Below are 16,836 nucleotides of genomic sequence, written 5' to 3' on the forward strand. Positions count from 1 at the left end.
CAGTGGAAGTCTGGCCCATCTTTGGGCATCTCTGCCTGTTACAGATTTCTTCCTTAAATGAATCTCTCCTGGTCCTTCTAGTTCTTGGGCCTCCCCAGAGTAGGCTGGTCTTCCTTCTCTAGGTCAGCTGTCCAGAAAACGGAGGACAGGGGACCAGCTCTCTTCCCCGAACCGTCCCATCCTCCCTCCGTCACTGCCCTAGCTGCCTCGCACTCCTCTGGGTCTCCTGCCCTGCAGTGTGGCTGTGCATCTCGTGGAGCTCAGACTGAACAGGGCTCCTGTTTAGTCTGACCCAGGCAGAAGCAGGCAGGGAGCAGGGTGCAGTCTGTCCCTCCTTTCAACACAGCCCATCCAGAACTAGGAGCTGGGGCCCTCCGTGTCTGGAGCAGTCAGCCACCTTGCTCTGCAGACACAGAGAAAGCCAGTCTAATAGAGAGCAGGGTGCCAGGGGAGCCTGAGAGGCCATTCTAAAGGAGGCTGGGGACAAGGGAGGGTCAGGGAAGGCTTCCTGGAGGAGGCGGCGGCACTTATCAGCCAGAACCAAATGGCAGGCTCCCAGAGCAAAGACCTTCTGAGTCACCCAATCCGCCCTATCTGACCACAGGGAGACTGGCAGAGCCGTTTGGTTGCTTACATCATAGGTCGGACTCCAGGAGCTAACTCTTCAGGTGTTATAGGAGGGATCATTTATCTTGAGGAAATGGGGTTCGGGGAGGCCAACCACAGAGGCCAGAGACCCGGCAATGCTGGATCCCCAGCTCCTTGTCTACCAGGATTCAGAAAGTCCCCCCACCCATCATGACCATGGCATCCCTGGCTGTCCATGGGGTCCACGGGGGTGGGGGGATTCTGAGGCCAGGGAATCGCTTTAGCCCAATGGCCCCTGTCTGGGCCTGTATCCTGGAAGGTGAGCGCCGGTTTTTTGGTGGCCACAGGACAGGGAAGCAGCTGCCAGGCGAGGCCGGCCCATGTGCTCCAGGAGTGAAGGTGCCAGGGGCCTCGTTAGCCGCAGCTTCAAAGAGCCCCATTATTAACAAAATACGCCATGAATCCTTTTTCTTCCTCTTTCTATCCTTAAGGCAGATTCCCAAATGAGAAGGAAAATATACATGAGTGGCAATGAGGAAACCTCAGAGGAAAGCCAAGCGGCTGCAGAACCGGGAAGGAGCATCAATCCACCCTCGCGTGGGGTGTGGGCTTCCTTTCTTTATTTAAAATAGTCCCTCCCTCTTCCCTTCCTCCCAATTCAGCTGGTCTCTCAGGCTGCGCTTTAAGTCCTTTTGAAGTGTTACAACCATTTTCTCCTCTTTCAATTAACAACAAGAAAAGGAAGCTAATAGCTTCCTGAGCCACTGGCTGTAAATATTAACAAAGCCTGGCCGCCTGGCCTGGGCGGCGCGCGTTGCTCCCAGCTGGAGAGTGAGTTTACGGGAAGGAGGGGAGGGGCGAGAGATTTCCAACGCAGAGGCAAAAATCCCTTGGCACAGGCTTCTGCTGGTGCAGGGAATCTGAAGAGCCGGGGAGCCAGGCGGGGGCGGGGGAGCCAGGCGGGAGGGTGCCTGTCCCTGGGGGCTGGGGGTCGGCACAGCTGACAAGAGGGAAGTAGATACTTCTGGAAGAAAAGGCAGCTTCCACCAGCTGCACCTGAGTAACTTGGAGGATGTAGGTGCGTGGTCTGGAATCCCCAGCTCATGGCTTTGAGTGTGGTCAGGGGTGGAGGTCTAAGGAGGAGTGGCATTGTGAATGCAGCAGCTGGAGGGGTGCTGAGGTCCCCCGGGTGCATGCTAAACCCCAAGGACCTGCCTGTGCCCATAGGGTGTAGGGCTCCTGAAGGAATCTGAGGCTGGGGAGGGGGCTGAGGGAAGGGGTTGTGGAGGAGGGGAGCTAAGACCCCACGAGCAGAGCCTGGGTTCTGAAAGCTCCTCATCCTGCTCCCTGGGAGGCCGCTAACTGTGACCCCATGACCCCAAGCCTACCAGACACACCAGCAAAGTCCTGCTTCAAACATCTGCTCGAGAGTTATGTCATGTAGACTCTGCAGGGCCCATCTTGTGGCCAGGGTGGCCAGGGGCCCGGGTAAGAGCACGCAGAGGCTGGTGGCCGGGAGGGGACCGGGTCTTCTGCCTGGGGCTCCCACCACCTGCATCCACCGAGGGCCAACCCCCGCTAAGAGCTCACAGTGGGGTGCGGTGGGAAATGCACAGCCACTGTTCAGTCGGCAAAGCCCAATTCCCTGAGAAAGGCCTGGCCTTCGCTGCGCTACGCCAGATTCATCCTCCCTGGGCTCCCACGGGCTGGACACAGCCGGTTACGACAAGCCCTGCGGGGTAGACCTGGCCAGCAGGCAGCCCCTTCCTGGGAGCCGCGGGCAGCGGGCAAAGGCCACGAATGCCCCGTGTCATGCACAGGCTGGCCCCACCGCTGCTTCCCTCTACGCGGGCAGAGGGGCGGGCCTTGGAGGTCCTTGGGCCCTCACCCTCCTCCGCCCCTCCCGAACAGCAGGACCACCTGCAGTCCCCGTCCTCGGGCTGAGAGCAGTGGTCATGAGCCCAGCTGAGTGCCAGTGCCCTTGGCCAGCCAGCGCCCTCGCCTGCTCTCGCAGCTCCCGCAGCGCCGAGTCCCTCCCGCAGCCCGCTGGCTCGGAGGAGATTTCAAAGGCACGAGACCACTCCAGGTGCGGGAGGCCTCTGCAGGCACCTGGCTGCTCTTCTGTCTCACCGCTGCCCAGGGATGACAGTGCCCACTTGATGGCCTTTCTAGGTGCCCACTGCTCGGCCACATTGTGGGGGCAGCACCCTAAACTGGTACAAGCCACGCCTGGAAGAGCCTGGGACCCTGGAGCCGGCGGCTTCTCTGCTCTGGGCACTGCCCGCCGGCTCACACGCTTGCACACCCATCCCTGAAAGTCTGGGTTTTGTCAGGAAATGGTTTAATTAGCAGACTGGAGGCTGGGAGGGTTCACGCCCGAATGCAGGCTCCCTCACCTCCTCCCCTTCTCACCCACAATGCTGTGTGGGTGCCATGCTGCCATGCCAAGCCTTGGGGCCAAAGCGAGTGAGAAGGGGGCGGGGGGCCGAATCACATGCAGAGGGAGGGGCTGGAGCCTCCAGCACGCCCCCTCCAGAGGCCTCCCTGCCGCCCTGCCCAGGGCACCTAGAACTAACACCCCCCTCGGGCAGGCTCAGAGCCCCCGGCGGGCCAGCCACCCATGGTGCTGCTTCATGTGGTCACGGAAGCCACCCTCAGCCACCCTCCAGCGAGGAGGAGAAGGTGGAGGGAACCCACTCAGCCCCTGGGCTTGTCTTCAGGGAGGCCTCCAAGTCAGTCCCTTCCCCTCAAGCCCCCTGCTCCCCACCCCTCCTCCTGAGGACATTGTCCCAGCCTCTCGCTGGTCCCCTCCCATGCACCCTCGTACCCTCCAATTCTCCACGAAGATCTGGTCATGCCCCTTCCTGCCTGGGCACCCTTGCTGGCTGCCTACTGCCCTCAAAATGAAGACCAGGCCCCTCAGCAGAGCATTTGAAACTCCCCCCAAGAATCCCATCTCCCACTTCAGCTTAGATCATTGCCCTCCACTAACTCAGAGCTTTGGGACACCAACCTTCTCACTGCACCAAGCCCTCTCACCTCTGAGCCTTTGCATATGCTGTTCCCTCAGCCTGAAATGCCTTTCCTGCCTAACCCCCTACCATGCTGACTATGTTACAGGAGCAGTCCACACTCCCAAAAGGAAAAGCTCTCCCTGACCCATGGCCCTGGCCCCCAGCCCTCTGCATCCGGGAGAGAGGGCACATGACTGTGGCAGCACCCGGGTCCACGCTGGCACAGCGAGGAGTGAGTGACACACACACTGCAGTGCAGGAGAAGGGACAGGCCCTGTGGATGGCCATCCTCACGGCAGGAAGTCAGCAGCCACGGAACAAACTCCAGGTTTGAGTCACAAAGAGCCTTTTCATCTCTAGAGGTCAGATACAGATGTTGACCTCAGCCTGGAAGTCTAAAATGAAAGAACACCTTTGGTCTCCTAGCTCGCGCCAGCTTTGACCTGCTTACAATGATCTAAACTCTGCCCTCTTTGCCACGGGGCAGCTCTGCCCAGGGAGGGGGGCAGGCATGTTGTTCATTTAAAACGCCACTCGGCTAAGTCACCAGCCATAAAGCCCACCTGGGTTTCCAGCAGCACATACAGGAATCTGATTAATGACACACACATAAAATCCATCCCAAAGAGCCATAGGTTGGAAAGAAGCAGGAAGGCTAATTGCTAATATAGGAATTAATATCAGTGAGTACTGATCTTCAAGGCAGGTGGGAACTGTAAAGCTGCAGAGCGTTTCCACTTCAGGTGGAGGCCCTGGGGTCCAAAGTTGGGGTGGCCACCCTGAAAGATGGATGGGGGGACCCCGGCGACACCTGCGCCACTCTAGCTTGCCATTGAACCCACGTGACTATTGTGATGTGGGAGTCTAGAGGACCCCAGAACCACAGTACAGTGTCACCTTCCCCAGAAAGCCCCCTGTGATCCAGGCACCCCCCAAAACACACCCAGGCTGGGCAAGGAGTGGCTTTTGGCTCTGCTAATGCCCTATGTGTATCTCACACTGTGGTCTTCTGCAAACCAGTGGCCTCCCCCAGTGGACCATGAGCTCCTAGAGAACAGGGGCTCCTCTTTAGGTCCATGTGTCCTGCACAATGGCGGGAGCGTGATGGGTCTCAATACACATTTGCCAGATAGATGGATGGATGGATGGATGGATGTAGAGATGGAAAAACAGACGGACAGATGGAAAGATGGACAGGTGGATGGATGAATGGAGAGATAGATGGTTGATGGATGGATAGAAAGATGGATGAATGGATGGATAATTGCATGACAGGGACTCAGGAGAAACCCAAGGTCCCTGGGTGCATGGGCCTAAGGGCCACCTTGTGTTTCTGTTGCACTGAGACTTGGCATCCTGCAGGGAGAAGGAAACTGGCCCATTGTTCAAGGTCCTCACTGTCATGTAAGTCATACGAACTTAGACAAGTCCCCCCCTTCTCAGTGTCACTACACCTGCACAGTGCGGACAGTCCTCCCTGCCCCGCCAGCTGTGCTGGGTTGTCCTGAGGCTCAGGGGAAATGGCAAATTAGAAATGACCTGGAAAAGGATAAGGGACATTGTCCCCTTGTAAATGGCGTATATGTACAGGCAGACAGATCTGGCCAAAATGCAGAGAGTGCTATAGAGACGTGGGATTGTGCACTTGGCTTTCTTTCCCCCCTTTCAAATTTCTTTTAATACAGTTAAGATGTTGTTATTTATAACAAAAAGTAAAATTGTGTAAGCATCTCAAGTACTTACAGATGGAAGCTTTTATTATGTTGACCCAAAAAATTGTTCTTTGGCACTGGAATGCAGGGACCAGACCTATGGGAACAGGGGAGAGCCGAGGCAAGGAGGGTGAGCAGAGGCTGTCCTGTGGTCAGAGTGCCCAGAACTGGCCAAGGAGTGGCTCCCGCTTACTGAGACCCTGGGGCCATGAAGATTCACTTTGTCCTTGGTCAACTTGACTGAGGACTTTGCTTGCACTGTGTGGCCCAGGCTTACTCGATCCAATACTGTGCCCACTGGGGACTGCACGGCCCTGATGATAGGTGTGTGCCAGGAGGGCTCATTTAGGAGGTATTCCTGGGCCCGGCGCATGCAGGTGGCTACAACAATCATAATCATGCGCCCATGCGGGGAAAGGGCTCTCACCTCACAAGCACTGTGGCCAGGCTGCCCTTGGAGCACACCCCCCCCAGACACCCGAGAGGCACCCGCTCACCCAGAAGCACTCAAGGAGCCCATATCCTCAGTGGGGCCTGGGGCGTGCAGTGCTGCCTGATTCCCACACTCAGGGAAGGGGGATGCAGGGGAGGCTTACCCAGAACACACAAGGCTGGACAGGCCCACTGAGAGCCTTGCTTGGACCCTTGATTTTCTAAATGAGAAAGCAGAGTGGGGAGTTCACTGGGTGCATTTATTAAGCACCTACTGTGTGCAAGGCACTGACTCAGGCACTAGGGGGTCAGCCTCAGGTGAGCGGATGTGGTCTCTTCCTTGAACCAGCAAGATAATTCCCTTCCAAGACATTATGTCATGGCCCTCACGGTTTGTGCAACCCTGCAGACAGAGAGGAGGTGAGGGGTGATGTTGGATGGACACTTGCAGGAGGGGGAACAGCATGGGGAAGGGCAGGGGCCAACTCAGGGAGTTAGTTAGGGGGAGGTGGTGGGAGTTGAGGCGGGGCGGTGGGGGAGGCGTCAGGCAGGGCCAGGTCTTGTGGGGCCTTGGAGGCTGCCATAGGAGTGTCGCCTTCATCCTGAGGGCTGTGGGAAGGGCCTGACGCCAGCAGGATGCAGCTGCCTTCCTGGATTCATAATTTCGAAAGCAGAGCTGTGTAATGGGGGATCAGCCGGCCATGGCCAGCTGGAGCCTTGGCTCTGAGGACACTGCCACCATCCTCTCTAAATACGGAGGCCCAGCAGCCTCTGCCCCCACCCTCCAAGGTATAAAACAATTTCCTTGCCCCGGCCAGGGAGGCGGATGACCTCATTGGACGCTTTCCATCTCTCCCTTTCACAGAGAAATTACAATTTATAATTGGATGAAATCACGCGGGTGTAATAGCAATAAGAGCCGTGCTGCAGCCCAGCCTTCACCTCTCCTGTGGGGACTCTGTCCTTATCTTCCCTCCTGCCCAACCCCCGCCTGCCCCTTCCCAGGGAGCTGCACCCCACCTGCCTGCTCACACCTTGAGTGTGTACCAGACCCTGGCCATTCAGGGGGGATGTCCCGTGGGCTCTTAAACCTTGCTGTTTCTTAACCCTCCTTGCTCCTGGGGAAGCTTGTCCCAAGACCTCCCCCCTTCTCCCGTCAACCCATCAGCCTCCACCTGCCCTCCACCTGGCCAGCACCTGCCCCTCTTCCTACATGCACTCCCTGCTGGGCTGGGCGCCCAGTGAGCGGTGACCCCCCGGTCTGTCCTCTAGATTTGTTATAACGTGCACCCTAAATATCCTTGTTTTTATTTGTGACAGCCTCGGACAACATGCATTTCTCAAATCAGCCACCTTCGGCCCTACAAAGAAAAGTGCCCAGATGCAGCCGAGCCCATCTGGATCCAATTTCAAACCAGAGCTAACACTCTCAGATGTGTAATAAAAGCCCTTTTCCAAAGAGGGGCTCCTGCAGGGGGAATATGGACACCAGGGCACTGTGGGCCTTCAACACGCCATGCTAATGAGAGGCGATCCAGAGAGCTCAGGTTGTTTTGGATTCTGAGGAACAGCCAACCCTGCTCCCAGGTCTCTGGGGAAGGGGAAGGTGGCCGTGGAGGGCAGCCGGGATGTGAAGCACTGACCCCGGCCTTGGTGGGGAGGCCAGGGATCCAGCTTCCCCATTTCCCTGATGCTCCTGCTTCCCATGGTGGGGAAAGGCAGCACTTGTTCGGGAAGCCGAGGCCATGGTGGCCCAGTTGGATCCTTTGAATGACATATAGCAAGAGAAGCAGGTGCTGGGGGAAGCAGAGCTGGCTCTGGGCCAGGCGGGCGGCCCCTCCATGGCTGGGAGCTCTCAGAACTTCATTTTTCTCTTTCCAGTCCTCCCACCCCCAGGAAAAGGGAAAGCAGGGAGCTGCGAGGAAGGGTGCTTGGCACGGCCGGCTGTTTGTTATCTGGATTTGGAAAGAGAAGGGAGAAATCCCAGATCATGGGAAAGTGGCATTCAAGAAAACAGGTTCCTGGGCTTCCCTGGTGGCGCAGTGATTGAGAGTCCGCCTGCCGATGCAGGGGACACGGGTTCGTGCCCCGCTCTGGGAAGATCCCACATGCCGTGGAGCTGCTAGGCCCGTGAGCCACGGCCGCTGAGCCTGCGCGTCCGGAGCCTGTGCTCCACAACGGGAGAGGCCACAACAGTGAGAGGCCCCCGTACCGCAAAAAAAAAAAAAAAAAAAGAAAACAGGTTCCTGAGGGATGGGAGGAGAGGGGGCTGCAGCCCAGGCTGCCGGTCCCCGTGCGGCTCCTAATTTCCCTGGGCTTGATCACTTGTATTGCTTTTTGGCAGGTGAGGAGGCAGGGAGTGGGTGAGAAGGACTCTTCTCTGGACAGAGGAGACCAGGGCTGAAGCAGGAATAACCCGTCCCTCCATCTCCCCAGCAAGAAAGCCTTCCTACAAACAGGAGCAGCCAAGCAAGACTGAATGCACCCCCCCCTGCCCCGCCCAAACATCTTCCCAAAGAGGGGCATGTGGGGCCTGACAGCTCAGCAGCGCATGTCAGCAGCTCCAGCCCCGCGGTGAACATCTGAACTCCTCAGCAGGGTAATGGACCCCCTCCTTCCCCCGGAGACACAGCCTGAGTGGCAGGAATACCGATTCTTTGGAGAGTGACTCCCTCTCAGCTCTGTCACGCAAGAACGCTCTCTGCACCAGAGCCCATTCTGCCAAGTGACTTAAAGGGATTAAAAACAAAACAAAACAAAACTTGGTAAAGAAGAAGGGGTAAAAGCCACACAGAAGCCTTTCAGAAGAGGTGACGGCCAACAGACAAAAGGGCGGAAGTTGAGAGGGCAGGGAGGCCACCCTCCCCAAGGATGCGCGCCCGGCCCTAGGGCATGCCTGGAGAGCAGGGGCCCAGAACACCCTCAGGTTGCACACGGGAGCCCCGGGGCTGCGGGGGGCACCCCTGCAGGCCCCTCACGCAAACCCCTCATTCCAGGAGCAGAAGCCAGCAGTGCCGGCAGCCTAGGGCGCGGGAGATGCTGCTCCAGACCCGCAGCCACGTCTGAACACGAGGAGCCCAGCAGAGCGAAGCACAGGGTCTCCTCCCTGAGCCCCGGGCACCCCCAGCACCACCCAACACCCCAGGTCTGTGGTCTGCACCCTGAGTGCCAAGGCTGGTGGGCTGGAATGTAAGCACGGCCCAGGCCCACCTCGACGGAAGCGCAGCATCCAGAGCTGCGGGCTGCCAGGCTGCAGCGAAGGAGGTAAGGCGGATGCAGATGGGCTCCGGTGGCCCAGGAAGGCCCAGGGGCTCCTCGTGCCCAGAGAGGGCACAGGACACATGGGGCCTGTCCTCTTCGGGCTGGGTTGGAGATCTGCAGCTCCACCCCACCGACCCCACACATGCAGCTGAAGCAACTGGTGGCATCTGCTTGCCAGGGGAGGGGTCCTTTGCTACCTGGTGGCCCCTGTGCTGCTGGGATCTGCCCCAGGGTAGGTGGACCCAGGATGTAAGGGGGTGACCTTTCCTGGAGGAAATTCCCGCCCCTCCCAGCCGTTGCCCCTTGGGGGAGGTCTCACTTTGAGCCCTTCTGAGTTCTGACCAGAGGGGGCAGCCGTGAGGCCTTGGAGAGGCAGGACCTTTGGTGAACTAGCCACTGGCCATGGCACCTGCTGCCCTCCAACTGGAAAGGGTCCACAAGTCCCCTCCATCCAAGGCCTTCCCCTGCCCTGGCCAGGAGAACCCAGGGTGGGGTTGATCCAAAGCCACCATCCAAGGCCTTGCACCTGCCGGCCATTAGGCATCATCTGCTCTGGCCTCCAGTTCAGCCCTTTTGTTGGTGAGAGTGGCTTGATGGGGTCCAGAGATGGGCAGTTATTGCCCTAAGGTCACACAGCAGGCGGTGGCAGCGGTGGCGTGGTCTGGCTGTTTGTGGGGGGTGGGGGGGTGGGACCTACTTCTTCTGGCTTCCCAGAGGCCAGGAGGGAGGGTTCATGCCTCCCCAAACACAAATCCCAGAAACCTCAGGCCACCTCTATCGGCAGCACCCTGGGCAGGGCAGGGAAGCCCCAATTCATTACCAAGATGGAAAATGACAATTCCCCCACACTCTTCCCCAGGAGAGGGGCTGATTTATGACGGCGCCAGGGCCTGGGACATTTGTCAGCGCCGCACTGCACGCACGCCGTCTGAGGGGGCATTAATAGCCATGTTATTAGCCACCAGCGTGAAAGATGCCCTGCGGATCGGCTATTTACTGTTATTTATTATAACGGCGCACCAGCCTGGCAGCAGGGCCGTGAGGCGTTGTGAGCTCTCTGGAGCCCGAGCTCGGCCCCTGCCCAGCCGGCCTCCCTTCCCCCATCCCTACCTACCGCCCCATCACTTGCTCCTATTCTCCTCCCATCTCCTAGGAGAGACTGGTGGGTAATTCCTGGGGCTGAGGCCAAGCCAGAGGCGGGCAGCAGCAGGCCTGCACCCCAGATATTTATGGAGCATCTGCTCGGTGCTGGGCTCTGCCTCTGCTGAGCTTCCCTCCATCCCAAGCTTCCCTCCATTCCGAGGCAGGAAAACAAAGACCAGCTTACTGGGCTCTGGGGCCAGACAGAGGTTGGTTAGCACCCTGGCCCTCCAGCTGTGAGCAGTGTGACCTTGGGGACGTCCCTTCCCTCCCCTGAGTGTGCTCCCCTTTGTGCACTGGGGACACAGGCTCCGCAGGGCTGTGGCCAGCTGGAAAGGAGAGGCGTTTGTGCAGGGCTGAGCATGCAGCAGGTGCTCAGCTTTGCCAGCTACTGCTACTAGTGGGACAGACCCCACAGGGCTAGAGGGGTCTGCAGACCTGCTGGTGGGTCGCCCCCATTAGATCCTGCTTGAGTTGGATACTGTCCACCATCATCCTCTCCATGCCAACCCTTTGGGAAAGGGTTTGAGAGTTCAGTGCCAGGGCCAGAGGAGGTAGGCAAGGGAGAGGGCTGTTCATGGCTGCTAGAGGGTCCTCTCTGCCCTGGAGCCATTCCTTCTCCTCTCTGGGCCTCAGTTTTTCCAGGGTCCTCTACCTCCCTGATTCCAGGGTCCTGAGGGTGAGTTCCATGCTTGTGCGTATCTGCGGGGGTGGGAGGGAAGGGGCCATCTCTAAGAAAGCGGGGCCAGCCTCTGTGCCTGGAAGCAGACCTGCAGTTGGACAAGGCCTGGTCGGCTAGCCCATGTCAGAGCAGACAAGAGCAAACCCAGGGGTTTTTCCTGGGTTTGCTCCCTCGGGGCCTGGGGTGGCCCCACCGGGCAGCTGAGGAGGGCAGGTAAGACACCTGGGAAAGGAAAGCCTGGGTCTCCGTCCAGCTCCTCCGCCACCTGCTGCACAATTCAGACCTACCTCTTTGCCTCTCTGGGAGGCCGTGGTGAGGGCACCTGTCATTATTACCTCCCAGCGTGGGGCTGACAGAGGGCCAGCCTCCCTCTTCTCTCCCACTGCCCAGTCCTGGCTTTCAGATTCTGGGGCCTCCCTTTTGGCATCCTCATTCATTCATTCATTCATTCATGCAACAGGTGTTTATGAACACCTCTGATGCCAGGCTCTATACTAGGCCAGTGAACAAGATAGAACATATTCTGACTCGTAGAAGTTTACATCCTAGTGGGAGGGCTTGACAATCAACTTGTGATAAACAACTGGGGGAGGGGAGGGATCACCCCAAGAACAGGGCCTGCATGCGGGGGACGCCACACAGCTCCTAGGGGGAGCCCCAGCCCCACCCAAGCCTCTGTCTTATGCTCAATAAGCATCACCATTCCCAGTCTTTCCTGATCACCCGGCTCCTCTCCCAGCCCCTGGCTGTCAGGATCCCGTTGGCTGCTGAGAAACAGCAGTGCAGAGCTAGGGCCCCCGCCCTGTTCTCTGGGCTGCCCCCAACCCAGAATAACAGCCCTTAGGCCCTCCTCCTACCTTCTGAAAAACTCCTGACCTTTCCTTTTTCCTTCCCAGATGGAATTAAGCCTCAGTCTAGGCAGCTTTACTAAAAATGCACACAGACAGACAGAAATATAGGTGCAGGAACATCTTATTAAATAATACAGAGAAAGAAAGAAACAAAATTACATGTGTCTCCTTTCAGCGCCCCCAACCCCTCCTGGCCCTGAATAGTTTAATATCGAACACTGTTATCAATATAATTAACCTCCTAAGACACAATTTTAAAGTCTTGTTTTTTAAAGCAATTTGCATTCTCTGAAGTTCAGGACAACCCGCCGCCCGGCACAGCCCAGACGGCCTACGCAGTGAGGTGAACTCCAGGTACATTTTTAGTGGATTTGCGTACCTGTCTGTAATTACCGCCAGTGATAACAGCTGATGCATAATGCATGCGGCATGAAATTAGAAAAATAATTAACTTTAGGTTTTAAAAGAATCCCACCCCCTTCCCGAATGCATTACAAGTTCTCAATGGCACCAGTAGCCGAGATCAGGAGCAAAGTTGTGCCACGCAGGGTTTGAAGGGCCTTGAGGTCATGGCATCCTGCCTGAAGAAGGGGCCTCCAGTGGGCCTAGACCGGGCTGGGCAGGAGCAGGCCCGGGGCTTCTGCCTGAACGAGGGTGGGCTCGGAAAAGCCCCACTCACACAAAAGTCGCAAGTCCCCCTCCTGCCTGCAGTTCACATCTCCTGGACCTGCAGCAGGCCCTCTGCTCAACACCCAGGGCAGTAGATAGTTTATGGTCCCATTTTACAGATGAAGGCCTGAGACTCAAGGCCACTCTTGGTTTGTGGAGCAGCTGAACTGATCCCAGGCAGGCCTTCTCAGGGAAGAGGCTTCCTAGAGGGGAGCTCTCCCCAGGCCCCTGTGAGCACCAGGAGGTAGAGCCTGGCCCCCCTGCCTCTAGGCCCTCCTCTCTCCATGTTGCTTGTAGCTGAGCCCCGAGAGATTAGTGTCAGCTGGTGGAGGAGAAAAACGCGGGGTCCCTCATTGCTTTAAACAAAGGTTTGCTGAGGACCCATCACAGGTATGGAGGTGACCCTGCTCTGGTGGAGCTCTCAGCCCGGTGGGGAGGTTACTGCTTCCTGTGGGGCAGGGGTCCTTCTGGAGCTGAGAAACTGCTTCTCGCCCCCAGTCTGCCCTGCACACCTCCCTCCTACCTCGGGCCCTGCTCTGCCAGTAAGGACCCGAGGACCTGGCAAAGTTTAGGGAAAACACAATGAATTCTCCTTGCTGAAGGGAGGGACTGGGAGGGTGCACAGAAAGGGGGAGGGGGAGGGGCTTCCCTCTCTCTGAGCTGGGGCCCCCTTGCCCACTCGTGTCTGCCCTCCCTCTTTCTGAAGTTCAGCCAAGACAGGTGGGTGGCCGCCCTGAGTGGGTCATAGGAGGACCTTGGGGTCCCTCCCAGGGATAGGGTGGGGCAGTCCTTCTTTCCAAAACCTCCAGGCCTGTGCCGGGCACTTTACACAACCCCTCCCTTGTCATCTCCCCAGAAGAGTGGGGTTCTCAGCAACACGTTACAGATGAGGAAACTGAGGCCCAGAGAGCGTCACTGGAGGTCACACGGCTGAGGACTGGTGAGGTCAGATTCAAACCTAGCCCTGGTGTCCTCTCCCCGCTCCTAGTCTACACGCCTCCTTCTCGGGGTCAGTGCCACCTGGAATTCTCTGATTCCCATAGTGGGGACGGAGACTGTACCTGGTACTTCGGGGGACGCAGCATCAGGACATCCTCACATGAGCTGCCTTCATTGGCAAATGGGGAGGAAGGCCGGGACTGGGAGGCAGGGGGAGGCCTATCCAGACTTCCCTCTACTGCCTGGGATGCCTAGCTCCCTCCTGCCACATGCCCCCACCCCTGCTCAGCCCCTGGTGTGTCATGTCTAACTGTGCCCCCATCCCCAGAGCCTGTGGTGGTAGATGCCCTCTCCTATCCAGCGTGCCAGGGCCTGTGCTGGGCCTGGGGTCCTGCAGCTGCCCCCTGCCATCACTCTGACTCCCCAAGAAGACCCCCCCAGAGGGCCGTGGGTCTCTGGCAGCCCCAGCTTGATGGGATTTGAGAAAGACAACGGGTCAGAGCGCCGGGAGGCCAGGCGTTTCCAACAGGGAGGCACCTCCATCCTGTTGGCAGGTATTTACAGATATTACTCAGGTCCGACTACCACCAGTCAAGTGGGTATGGGAAGCAGAGCCAGACACAACTTGGGAGGCTTCATGGAGGGGGCGTCCAAGCTGAGGCTGGGGGGTGAGCAGAAGCTGGCCTGGCGAAGCTTGAGTGGGGAAGGTGTGTTGGTGTTCAAGAAGCAGGAACAGCACGTGCAAAGGCCCAGAGGCAGCACAAGGGAGAGCAGGCTTAGGGTCAGTGCTTCTACCCTAGCTTGAGGGGACAGGACTGAGGATGCACAGTTTGAGGTTGGGGAGACCCAGCATCATAGCAATGACAGGGAGTCTCTGCCAGGAAGCAGCTTGGCCTACAGCCTCCCAGTCTACCCTGGAGGCACAGCAGGGAGTAAAGAAAGGGCCTCTGGATTGCAGAGGAGAGAGACAAGCAGTTAACACAGAGGCTAGACCGGTATGCCTGGAGCAGTCAGAGAATTACAGCAGCTTTTAAACCTTATGCACTTACAAGGGTGTACTTTGCAGGTATTACCTCACTGAATGCTCAGTAGTGAGCTCCCCTCTAAGGGGAACTTGATGGCTACATTTATAGATAAGGAAACTAAAGCTCAGAGAGGGCAAGTAACTTGCTCAAGATCTCACAGCCTGGAAGAGGGAGAGGCAGTACTCAAACCCAGGTGTCTCTGTCCTAGATGACAGGAGCTAGCGACTGATAGAAAATGCCAAGAATGATGCCCCAGGTCACCTCTCGGCTAGTGGGGGTCTGGATACCTCTAGTCTGAGCCATCTCACTGCTCCCCTCCCCCACTTCCATCGCACGCCAAGGATCCGGCTGTCAGTCATGGAGCTGGCAAGTCATAACTCACACCATGCTGAAGTCTGAGGGATTCTTGCAACAATGAAAAGTGACCCCATAAAAGACGGGCGATTTACCGGGTTTAATTTGATGGCCACATAAACCATCAAACACAAAACAAGGGAATAAAAGGGCCTCGTGGCACCCAGGCAATTAAAGGGCTCCTCAGGCAAGGCACGCTGTCTTCCTCCCCACCCCAGGCCCCTCCCTGCCTTCCTGGAGCCAGGGCTCAGCATCGCGAGGCCTTGGGGAAGGGGGCGGCAGGGGAGACTCAGCCAAGATGGATGAGGGCCGCAGACAGGGGAAGAGAAAGGCCTTGGGTCCCTGCCTCCCAAATGCTTCTTGGTTATCCATCAGGCATCTCTGAAAGGTGTAATTTAGACTCTATTATGATGCCAGGGCATCTGGAGGCTGAGGGCTATGGCCATGAGCTGAGTGGGCACTGGGAACTGATGTTCATGCCAGAGAAGGCGGTCTGGCCTCGTCTTTGGCCTTAACAAGTCTGACCCCTGCTCAGGGCACTGCTCCGGAATCTGTGAGCTCAGGGGCCAACAGCATCCCTTGTGCCAGGACTCAGAGGAGGGTGTGCGTCCTCTGGCCAGATGCTGGGGGCCTGGGCAGAGGTGCTCCTGGGCTCAGACCTGACCCCTGAGACCGAGGCAAGGTGGCCTTGAGCAGGCCTGAGCCTTCCTGTCCCCAGCACCTGCCCTGGCCCTGCCTCTTTGCTCATAAGCATCTTGAGACAGGACCTCCAGGCTCCATAACCTTCATGGCTCTGGCTTTGTGCAGAGGAAGGGACAGATGTGCAGCTGGAAACCTGGGCTGGCTGTGACCTCGAAAGGGCCCCTCACTGGATGGACAGATGCATGGATGGATAAGTGGGTGGGTGGGTGGATGGATGGATGGATGGGTGAGTGGGTGGATGGGTGAGTAGATGGATGGATAGATAGGTAAATAGGTGAGAGGGTGGGTGGATGGGTGGGTGGATGGATGGATGGATGGGTGGATGGGTGGGTGGATGGATGGATGGATGGATGGATGGATGGATGGATGGATGGATGAGTGGGTGGATGGGTGAGTAGATGGATGGATAGATAGGTAAATAGGTGAGAGGGTGGGTGGATGGGTGGGTGGGTGGATGGATGGATGGATGAGTGGATGGGTAGGTGGATGGATGGATGGATGAGTAGATGGGTGGATGGATGGATGGATGAGTGGGTAGATAGATGTAGAGCTGGGTGGAGGGATAGATGGATGGGTAAGTAGGTGGATGGGTGGATAGGTGGATGGATGGAGCAGAGGGAAGCTCTATATGGCATGAGGAAGACCTAGCAGAGGAGGAGACGTTTGAGCATGGTCCTGAAGGGTGACGAGCAGTCCAGGAATAGAGAGGGACAGAAGGAAGAAGGGTTTGACATGGTTGAGACATGGAGACACAGGCTCCCTGGGTCATGGGAGTGGGGGCCCCACCATCTCATCCAGTGAGTGGGTCCCAATTCTGCTCTGCACACCAGGGCTGCCCTCCAGGCTGCGGCCTCAGCTCAGGCTCCCAGAGGCCATTGTGTCTCACACTGAAAAGCGTTTGTGAACCTGGAGTTATAAAGCAGACCTTTGCCGGCTGCATGAACACCACTTCCCCACTGAGGTTGAAAGATAATTTCTCTTTAATTGATTTTTTTTACCACTATGAACAGTAACGTAATATGAGAAAAATCTACATTGCAATTTTTCCATTTGTGAAAACCAAAATTACACCTTGCAGACAATTCCCTCAGAGTGTGGACCCCTCCCTCCTTTTATTTGTTTCCTGTCTTTAAATGCAAGAAAACAGATACATATTTTTTTCAAAATAGCTGAAAATTTCGTGATTTAGGAAGGGGGCAAAGTATGGAATAACTTCTCACATTACATGGAACACAGTAGGAAGGGCACCGCTGATAGAAAGAGATTTCTGTAAAGCCGTGGGAAAGCAGTTCTGTTGACACCTCATTCTTCTGTCTATAAGATGCACAAGTGACATGTTGTTTTAACACCAGACGATGAAGCGCCCCACTTTCCCCTGCTCGCCAGTGAGGACGCTGGCAGATTCTTTTTACAGGTTCGGGTGACGCCCCTCCCCCACCTTGAGCTCACAGGCCTCGCAGAAACAAG

General features: G+C 57.2%; 1 protein-coding gene across 2 annotated transcripts in view; it reads right to left on the reverse strand.

Moving 5' to 3' along the window:
• The window catches only part of MACROD1 (mono-ADP ribosylhydrolase 1), a 152,545-nt gene that overhangs the window by 91,728 nt on the left and 43,981 nt on the right, over nucleotides 1–16,836 (reverse strand). The gene's annotated exons all lie outside the window — the stretch shown is intronic.

Source organism: Mesoplodon bidens, assembly GCF_964165515.1.
Source record: "Mesoplodon bidens genome assembly, chromosome: 7".
NCBI lineage: Eukaryota > Metazoa > Chordata > Mammalia > Artiodactyla > Ziphiidae > Mesoplodon > Mesoplodon bidens.